At 37.5% G+C, this 10,328-nt stretch overlaps 1 pseudogene; it reads right to left on the bottom strand.

The window, feature by feature from the left end:
* Positions 1-3,553: 3,553 nt before the first annotated feature.
* On the bottom strand, positions 3,554-4,134 carry LOC106000760 (annotated as a pseudogene).
* Between the last annotated feature and the right edge of the window lie 6,194 nt (positions 4,135-10,328).

Below are 10,328 nucleotides of genomic sequence, written 5' to 3'. Positions count from 1 at the left end.
GAAGATGAGGTAAGAATGGTAAAGGAACACATAAGGAAATGCTATTCATACCTTTCCATAGAGGATATGAAAAATAAAACCACCTCATAGATTCCATCTCACTCCAGTAAGATTGGCCAACATTGTGAATTCAAATAACAAATGTTGGCAGGAATGTGAAGGAAAAGGAATCTTATCGCACTGTTGGTGGGAATGTAAATTGACCCAACCACTCTGGAACAGGCTGGTGGTTCCTCACAAAATGAAACATAGATCTTCCTTGAAACCCAGCCATACCTCTCAGCATCTGCACTGAACCTCACAAGCCAGGATACCATATAGACACTTGCACATCCATGTTCATTGCCACACTGTTCAAAATACCCAAATTGTGGAAAAAGCTGAGTTGCCCTACAATAGATGAACAGTTGAAATGTGTTACCTATTCAAAAAGGAATTGTACATAATCATTAGAAAAATAAAACTATATCATTTGCCTGGAAATGGATGGACATAGGACAAATCCTGTTGTGTGGTATGCCAAGCTCAGAGAGAGAGAAGTATTGCATGTTTTCTTTCATGTGAGGAGTCTATATCTAAAATATAACTCTCTAGGCATGTACACAAAGTGAGACTAAAGGAGGATATTCTTAAAAGAGGAACAGAAAGACACAATGCCTGTGCACTTATTTTTACTTGAAACATATATTTTTTATTGTAAAGATATTTTACAGAGGGATTACAGTTACACGAGCAAGGTAATGGGCCCATTCCCTATCCAGTATTGTAATGAGCTCATTTCCTATCCAAAATTGTTACCTCTTATTTTTTCCCCTACCATCCTTTTCCCTCCCCACCTCCCCAACTTCTCCCAACCACCTTCCAAGAAAAGTTGTAAAGTTCATTTTCAACATAGTGTATTGTACATCTCATTGTTACAATGGGTCATCCAGTATCCTTATTTCTGACCATACAAAATAACATTTATAAAAAGGACCTCAAAACATGGAAATAAGACATATTTTCTTTATTACTGTGTTTCTTTTCTTGTCTTGTTTGCTAGTTAGTTCATATATCTTTGGAAGGTAAGGAGAGTCACAGAAATGTAGGCACAAAAGGTGAACAAATGCAGCAATGGTACTCATGGACTCTATGTTGAAAATGAAACATAAAACTTGTGGATGGTCCATTATGGAGGAAGCTTTGGAGAAACTAGAAACTCATGGAACATTCCTCAATATAATAAAGACTATATATAACAAACCTACAGTCAGCATTATACTAAATGGTGAAGAGTTAAAATTATGTCCTCTAAAGATTATAACAAGGTGGTCTGCTCTCTCCACTCTCTTCATAATAAAGGATTGGGAGGATTATCTTGTGAAAATGGCAATAGTTCCAAGATCTATCTAAAATTCAATGCAATACTCATCAATATCCCAACAACATTTTTCAATCAACAAAAAGAAGCAATCCAAAAATTCATGTGGAATAATAGAAAACCTGAATAGCTAAAGCAATTTTTAGCAGGAAGAACACTGCTGGAGGAATATCAATACTTCAAACTCTATTATAAAGCTGTACTTACAAAAACAGCTTGGTACAGGAACATGAACAGGCTTGTAGAACACTGGAGTAGAATTGAAGCCCCAGAAAGGACTCGCAGACCCATGGCCACCTAATCTTTGGTAAGGTAGCCAAAAACAAAGGATGTAAGAATGACAGTCTCTTCAACAAATGGTGCTGTCAGAATTGGTTATACATGTATAGAAACATGAAAACTGAATTTAAATCCTTATATATCACCCTGAACCAGAATCCACTCCAAATGGATCAAAGACCTTGAGTTTTAAACCCCAGTATTACCAACTTGACCAGCTTCACAATATATTTGTGTGAGTTTCATGTCACTTCACCTATAGCAAGGGTTGGTTACATTGCTGTTTTTGCAATGTTTCACATGTCTTCCAATCTTCAGCTTACTTTACATGAACTTCCTCTGACCTTTGATCATACATCCTCAAATTTTTCAGCCTATGTTCTCCTCTGCACATTGTCAAAATTTGTCTTAAGAAAGGGAAAATTTCATCCTGCTCTGCTCTACCTCTTACTCCTAATCCTCCTTCCCACTTTCTCTCTCCTCCTTCTCTCAAGGACAATGATTTGAGGAAGTTAAATTGGACAGTTCTTTTAAAATTACATGATTGTATTATTTTTGTTAGTTGTGGGTCTTGAACCCTTGCTCTGGACACTGTCCCTATGTTCTTCAGCTTAAGGCAAGCACTCTACCACTTCCTGTACTCTGGTTTATTGGAGATAAGAGTCTCCTGGACTTGCCTGCCTGGACTGGCTTCAAAAAGTGATCCTCAAATCTCAGCCTCTTGAGTAGTTTGGATTACAGACCTAAGCCACCTGTGCCTAGCTTCTTGATTGTATTTTTGACTGCTGTTGTTGGAAGTGGGTCTTGAACTACAGGACTGGGTGTTGTCCCTAAGCTAGTACTCTACCAGTGGAGCATCAGCTCCACTTCTATTGATTTTAATACAGTAGGTTCATCTATAAAATTCACAATCCGAACATGATTAGAAACAAATATAATATGAATATATTAAAATACTTCTAAAAGGCAACATCTATTCACAATATGCAAAAGCTATTAGTGTCTAAGGAAGACAGAAATAATGAAAAAATACCAAAGTGTTTTGAAACATATGTAAAAAATGAATAGTAAGTATCATAATAAGTGGTGAGATATTTTAACATTTTCCCCATCAGATTGATTTAAATGTTGAAATATTTTCTATCATATCCTCACATACAAAATTATACAGGATGGTCTCCTCCAAATTCTAGAAAAATTATAGAAATTATAGAAAATTATAGAAAAATATCTTTTTTAGAGTAAAGGAGACAAAGCTACTCAAATGTATTTCCATAGTCACTTAGGTGGAATATTTCTGACAGTTGGGGGAAACTGACCATTGTTGACAATCAGCTATCTCAATACATCATGAACATTATGATTGTGTGTGGAACCTCAACTCCTTTTTCTTTCCTTTGTTTCCTGAAGAGTCCATCATTATGTCATCCTATGATGAGATTTGTTGAACTGGAGAGACTTGCATAATTCTTCACATAAGCATGCTGCCAGGTGATCAGAGGTGAGGCCTGGAGAATTCCCCTGGAGAGGCAGTTGGGTCAGGTAAGAGCATCAGCCGCTCACCCTGACATTTTCCACAGGGTGGAGAATCACAGGATTATGTGCTCAAAACCCTAAGACAGCCTCACTGAACCAGAGAATGCCACACTCCTTCCAACTTCTCTGATGACCTAGGAGTTAATAACCTAATGATTAGACTCATTTCCAGTACTAAAACAATTCCTTCCTAGAGATTGTTGCCTGGCTTCTGTACTGTGTGAAGCAGAAAGGATGACTTTATATGAGAATAGACATGGACATGTTTGTACATCTGGGATAGAGGAAGAGAAAAGGGACAAAAATTCAGAGGAGCCTTCACATTTCAATGAAAAACCTCGAAAGTGTTCATAGCTGTGCTACATCGGAGAAGCTCTATCAGCAGATGGAGGCACCAAGGATCAGCAGCTGGGCAGCCCAGACTCTCACTTCTGCTTCCCTGGGAGGTTTTTGTTATGGCTTGTATCACTGTGGGAGGGAAACTATTATGCTGTAGACAGTAATAAGTGGCAAAATCCTCAGGTTGCAGGCTGCTGATGGTGAGAGTGAACTCTGTCCCAGATTGACTCCCACTGAACCTTGATGGAATTCCAGAGGCTAAATTCTTTGCATTATAGATCAGAAGCTTTGGAGCATTCCCTGGTTTCTGCTGATACCAGTTTAAATATTGGTTAATGCCCTGACTGGCCCGACAAGTGATAGAGACTCTGTCTCCTGGAGATGCAGACAGGAATGATGGAGACTGGGTCATCTGGATGTCACATTTGAAACCTGCCATTGGAAACATAAACACAAATATCCACACAGTTAGTCATGTTATAGGAGACCTACAATGAAGACCCAGGCAGCACTAAACACAAATGATGGGAGGAGTGCTGTCCTTCCCTACCTGGGAGCCAGAGCAAGAGAAGTCCCAGGAGCTGAACAGGGGTCCTCATGTCCATGCTGTGTGCTGACTGGGACTGACTGCTGCAGAGGGTGTGAGCAGCCTATTATGAAGTCATTGTGGCAGTAGGCTGTGCTCTGAGCATATGCAAATCAGCAAAGCTGGGTAAAGCTGGGAACAGCTGTAGGACCAGCCCAACTCAGAAAATCCTCATATTTCCTCTGTGCCCACATATCTTAGTTTAGCCCAGAGAGTGTTTTTCATCCATACAGCAGAAGCTGTGGTGAGTCTACTGTCCTTTGAATAGATCTCTTGGTGCATTCAAGGATGATGACCATTTCACTTGAGTTTTTCAATCTTTGTGTCATGATACTTGAAACAGATAAGAGTAAAGCAATAATTTCGTGCTTCATATTTAGAACATGCAGAGAAGTGAAGATATAGAAAGAATAGAATTTGTGGATATTTTTAACTTGTTTAATATCTCTATGCATTTAACATCTCATTCACATGCCAAGAGATATAGAAATTGTCATATTTTCAATCAAATCATACTTCAGGCTCTTCTAAAACACACATATACACAAAGTAAAATGTGATTCATTCCAAAAGCAGGTATAAAGGCTGAGTCCAACTCTTCCATATTGACTTAAATTCATAAAGGAAAATTTTGCTACATAGGAAAATTTGCAAAGCAGAGGAAAATCTATATCAAGGGTTTAGTAAGCATGTCCTCTGGTTAGATGGCTAGAGGGCTGAAGCAAAAGCATGTTGCTACCAGAAAAATTCATCATTTCTTCTGTTTTTTTGATTTGCCATGTCACCAGGTACAATTTTTACTTGGACTTACAGTTTGATATTATCCAAGAACTTCAGCACATTCATATATCCACTGCCCTCTGATCATTCCACATCAAATTCAGGGCAAATCACTTACTTTCAAACACCCTATTCCTCATGTATCTCTTTCATGTTACATGTGTCTAATTTTCTGCTATTATCAAGAGAATGGAAAGGCTCACCTATACTTCTTACACCCAGCTGGTCAGGACAGGGCAACTCCAAGGGTGAGGAAAAGATAGATGTTTTAAAGATTTAAAACATTGTGACACATTTTAAATATGACTTTGTTTCTCAATTGATCTAGTTGTGAGGGTGGGAGGCACAGATATCTAGGTGAAATTCCTGAAGTGGTTGGGATAGAAGATAGGTCTTCTGGATGACAATGAAAGCTAATTTGTAATGATTTCAACGAGACTGCTAAATTTGGCAATATGGGAAATGAGCGATATCAATTTAATGCTAATGACTTTAACTTATTGTAATTTTGAATCAAGTTGAAGACAGGACCAAAACCAATGCGACACTGCCTCAGTGGTACTGTGCTTATATTCTGATCCTCTGGGAAGAGAAAAACGTCAGATCTAAGAGGGGTTGAGATCTATCTGATCTATGTGACCATTAAATATATTTTCAACTGCTATTCAGCCTTACTTGCCTTACTTCTGGTGTTTGTAGGAACTTGTTTCTGAACCTGATGTGTCTCTGAATAACATCTTAAGGGACAAATAAATTGTCAAGGGCTTACCAGAGAAAGCCTTGAAATCCTAATGGTGTTTGGAAACATCCCTGGGCTGTATAATGCATAACCAAATGATAGTTACAGCGGTCTCAGTTCTATCTGGATTTCAACTTAAGTCAATTTATAATCTTGGGAGTTCAGGTTAGTTACTGGGTGGTGGTCAATGAGGAAGGGGACATCTTGGACCCCTTCCCAAATCAAAATAATCCTTTATTTTAAGATTCAGTGAATATTTCTAAAAAAATCCAAACTCATTCTTCCATATTATGATGAACACAATGTCAGAAGTTGAAAGTGCATTGCCAGACCAATAGCATGCTACCCTGCCTGAAAAACAAAAGCAGATAAGGAATGTCTCATGTGACAGAGTAATTATGTAGCAGACAGCAAGTTTTCATTTTCAGTCTCAATAGCACCCAAAATAAAAATTCTGCATGTTGTCAGTCAATTTGGCAAACAGGCAACATCCTATCACTGCCACAGTCTGCACATAATTCCAGTTTCCAGTATGTGTTTTACAAAGGATTTTGTGCATTTAAAATAGTCCTGTTCTTTTTTAAGTAAAATGGTAACTCATCAGAAGTAGTAATAGAGGCGAGGCAGCACACTGTATAATTCTTCCAATGTGACTCACTTTCAGGCTCACCAGTTTCAGTGCTGTAGGTTTCTTTGCTGTTCCATAATAAATGGGCTACAATTTTTCCTTAATTTTGAATTGTTTTTATTGTGCCATGTCTGTCATTTTTTTATTATGCTTGTTATCACAAAGAAAGTCAGACCACTTATACCAGATCTGTTCACTTTAACAAACACTCTGATTATATTCTCCATTCACCATACATGCCTATGGTTTTTCCTTGTTTTTTAGGTTTTTTTGGTGTTTATTTGTTCCCATGTATACTAGTAAGAAGATGACCCAGGCCCCAGCTTTGCTATAGGTATCTATAGGAGTAAGACTGTATATCTTGTGTTTGATGGGATCTGGATATAAAGAATCCAACCAGAATCTTGATGCAGGGCAAATGTAAAATTCTATACTATATTTACCTGGTTTATCAGGCAATGCTGGTATCTTGTTATTCAATATATTTGTGCATGCTTCTACTAGACATTTTGTGTCTCACTGTCATCTTGAAGCAAGAGAGGAGACCCCTGAATATACACTAAAATAAACATCATATCAGGAATGAGCGCCCTCAGAATTTCCTCAGAGCTGATGCGAGGAGAGTTGCATGCGTACCTCATACCCTCATCTTATGGAGAATTACCTGAAGGTAATTTGCACATTTCCATGGGACATTGAAGTTCTGTCATCTTCAGCAACAGGAAGTATTTAGCTTGTTGTATGGTCTTTACTGTCCATTTCCCCTTCCCTACATTTCTTCTTCCCTTCACATTGTTTTCTCAACATCCTAAATTGTGCAGACAGACACTAGAACCCCTTGGGAGCTCTGAGTGTGTACAGAAAGTGTGACTGAGTTGTGTGTGTGGAGAGAGCCTGATGCTAGGAGAAAACTGCTGGCCTGTGTGTTGGCTTAACCTGTTTACATGGGATTCTAAGTGTTTATCATTATACAGCTGTCCTACACAAAAACAGATTGAGTATTTGGTATGTAGTGATTTTAAACTTTACTATTTCTGATGCTGGTATGGCCCAATGTTGAGGCCAATTCAGTTTTTTCCCCTATCTTTGTATCTATCTATTTATCTATGTATCTATGTATCTATATATCTATCTGTCTGTCTGTCTGTCTGTCTGTCTATCTATCTATCTATCTAAATCTATATCTATCCATCTACCATTGTGTAGTATACTGCTTAATTCAAAAATATATCAGACAGAATTCAGAACTCAGTTGATAATATAGGAATATTATGGAAGCTCATTGTTTGGATGTGAAACACTCAGGATTTTTCTCATGTATCACCAGATCTGCATGAAAGGTGAGAACAAAGATCCTCTCTGCTATTTTCTATTTATATATTTATGTATTGGGTCCGGTTGTGGGGCCTGAACTCTGGGCCTGGGCTCTGTCCTACAGCTCTTCAGCTCAAGGCTAGCGCTCTACCACTTGAGCCACAGTGCCACTTCCGGCTTTTTTTTTTGCTTATGTGGTGCTGAGCAATCAAACCCAGGGCATCTGGCATGCAAGGCAAGCACTCTACCACTGAGCCACCTTCCCAGGCCCTCTCTGCTATTTTCAAGCCTAGTTTTCTGTTAGGATTTTTCCTTTCTTTTTTAAAAATTTTATTTTACTGTAAATATGCTGTATATGAGTAAGCCAATGAGTACATTTTTTTGAAGATTGTTACCCCTTCCTTTGTTTTTTTTCTCTTACTATCACTTCCCTCTCTCACCTCCCCTACTTCTCCCTCCCACTGTCTTCCTTTTTTTATTGTGAAAATGCCATACAGATGAGTTATATTTACATGGGCAATGTAATGAGTACATTTCTTAGCAAGCATTGTTGCCTCCTCCTTTGTTTCCCCTTCTCATCCTTTGCCATTCTCCCCCGCGGCACCCCTCTTGCAGGCCAACATTGTAAAGTTCTTTGTTGACATAAAGACTTGTATATCTCATTGTTGCAATGGGTCCAACTGTATCCCTATTTGAATGATTTCTTTTTTCCCTTCCCCTCCACAAAATATACCAACATGAAATACAGTGAAAGCAGGAGTTAAACCATGCGGGAGGGACATACAAAGCAACAAAGTAATCATCTTATAAATATGTGAGAAACAATCACAAGAAAGAAAAATTATTTGAATATTTATCCTGGGGTTCATTTCATCTAACATCAACTCATCTGACCTTTTCTGCTTGTCTCCATCATATACAAGTTAATGCAAATATGGGAAACCTTGGGACCTCTGTTTCTTTGTGCCTGGCTTACTTCACTTAATATAATTTTTTCTAAGTCTTTCCATTCCTTTTCATCAGGGCCAACAGCCTTTGCTATTTGTGAGGGACTAGAAATTGGAATGGTCTGTATCCTATGAATTCAAAATTTGTCCCTCTAGTAAGGTTTGCTGCTTGTATCCTTGGCCTTGATCTTCCATTGTTTCCTTGCCATTTGTGAGATGTCAGCCTTTCAAGGCTCTTTCCTGAAACAAAACTGATGTTATCTTTGAAACACTTGACCAAAAAATATCACAGTTACTGTGCTTGGGGTACTAGTTTCTAAGACTCTGAGAAGCTGAGAAAAGTAGGTGTATTTGGAAATTTCTGTTGTAGTTTGCATGAGAATGGGAAGTGCTCATTCTATTTTGGAGCTCCCTAGGGAAACTGACTTTCTTGTTGTGGTCCTGAATATTGTAGGTGACTGTTTTCCCAGAAGCACTGTGAGATTATCAATGATGGCTTTTGCTTTTTGAGTTCATGATTTTTGTTTGTTTTTGGTGAGGTAACTTTTTGGTGTTATCTGCTTAAAATAATCTTCTGTTTGTTAAGTTTGTACTTCGTCAGTAGGAGTTTTTTGAAGAATCTTTTTCTCCTTTGCTGCTAAGATAATTTGTCATTAACAATAATTTAGTGAATTGTTTTAGCTAATGCTAGATGAAAAACAGAAATAAAAGTAAGTAGCTGAGATTATATTTTGAGATTAAGAAAACAAACAAGTAAAAATTAAAATAAACAAGTTATTGTTCTATACAAAATTTTTTATGCCTTATTAGGCTTGCAAATTTTCAAGTTTATATAAACAAGTGACCTTTGCTTCTTTTAGGTTTTCATAAATATTTTAGTTTATATGAATGTGTATATTTTTAGTAAACTTCCCTTACCATACTGCTTTGTCCTTTACCATATCTCAAGTGCAGAGCCTTTCCATTGACAAAGACATAACTTTAGTTCTTCCCTATATTTGTCAGGTGGTTTAAATTTTATAGGTAATTTAAAAGCATCTGTTGAAATTGAAGTTATAAAAAAGACAATTTATTAATAATACATTTAATGGAAAATATTTACCAATAAATAGAAATACTAAGGTACTTGTATGGTATTATCTCAAGTACTCTTGGTTTTATAAAATCTATGAAAAGACAATTATGTTTCTAGAGTCCATTCTGTTACTTTTCTCTTTCCTTATTCCCTCTTCCTTCCTTGCTCCTTTCCTTCCTTTTTTATTGTTACAATACTGTAGCGAGGTGTTGCAATTACATGGGCAAGATAATGAGTACATTTCTTATGAAGTATTGTAGCCTCCTCCTTGGTTTCCCCTCCCCATCCATTCCCAACCTCCCCCCACACCCTTACCCAATCCTCCCCCCTTTTTTTCATTTCTTTCTGTTTTGTTTCTTTCCAGGTGCTCCTCTACACACATTATCCTCAAATTAGGCCTTCTGATGATTTGTTCCAAATGTTGAATAGATCTATCATATTTCTTTGACTAGTCTTGCATACATGTATGTTCTTTCTCTATAACAGCTAGGCTGACTTCAACCCTAGAGATTTGATCTTCTGCCTGGTCTAACCTACTGTCAAGAATTTCTTCTTTGTTTTTTTTTTTTATTAATTTTCCTTCTAATCGGTTTGCTTCGATGGCTTCAAATTCTTTGTTCGTGCTTTGTTTTAGATCTGGTATGAAATTTTTAATTCCTTAATTTGGTGTTTAGTGTTTATTCTCTTTTTATTGTGTGGTTATGGTTTGCTTGGACTCCCATTCCTTCTGTTGGGCTCCATTCAG

The sequence above is a fragment of the Dipodomys ordii genome, unplaced genomic scaffold (genome assembly GCF_000151885.1).
Source record: "Dipodomys ordii isolate 6190 unplaced genomic scaffold, Dord_2.0 Scaffold237, whole genome shotgun sequence".
Taxonomy (NCBI): Eukaryota; Metazoa; Chordata; class Mammalia; order Rodentia; family Heteromyidae; genus Dipodomys; species Dipodomys ordii.
This window is presented reverse-complemented; position numbering and strand designations above follow the sequence as displayed.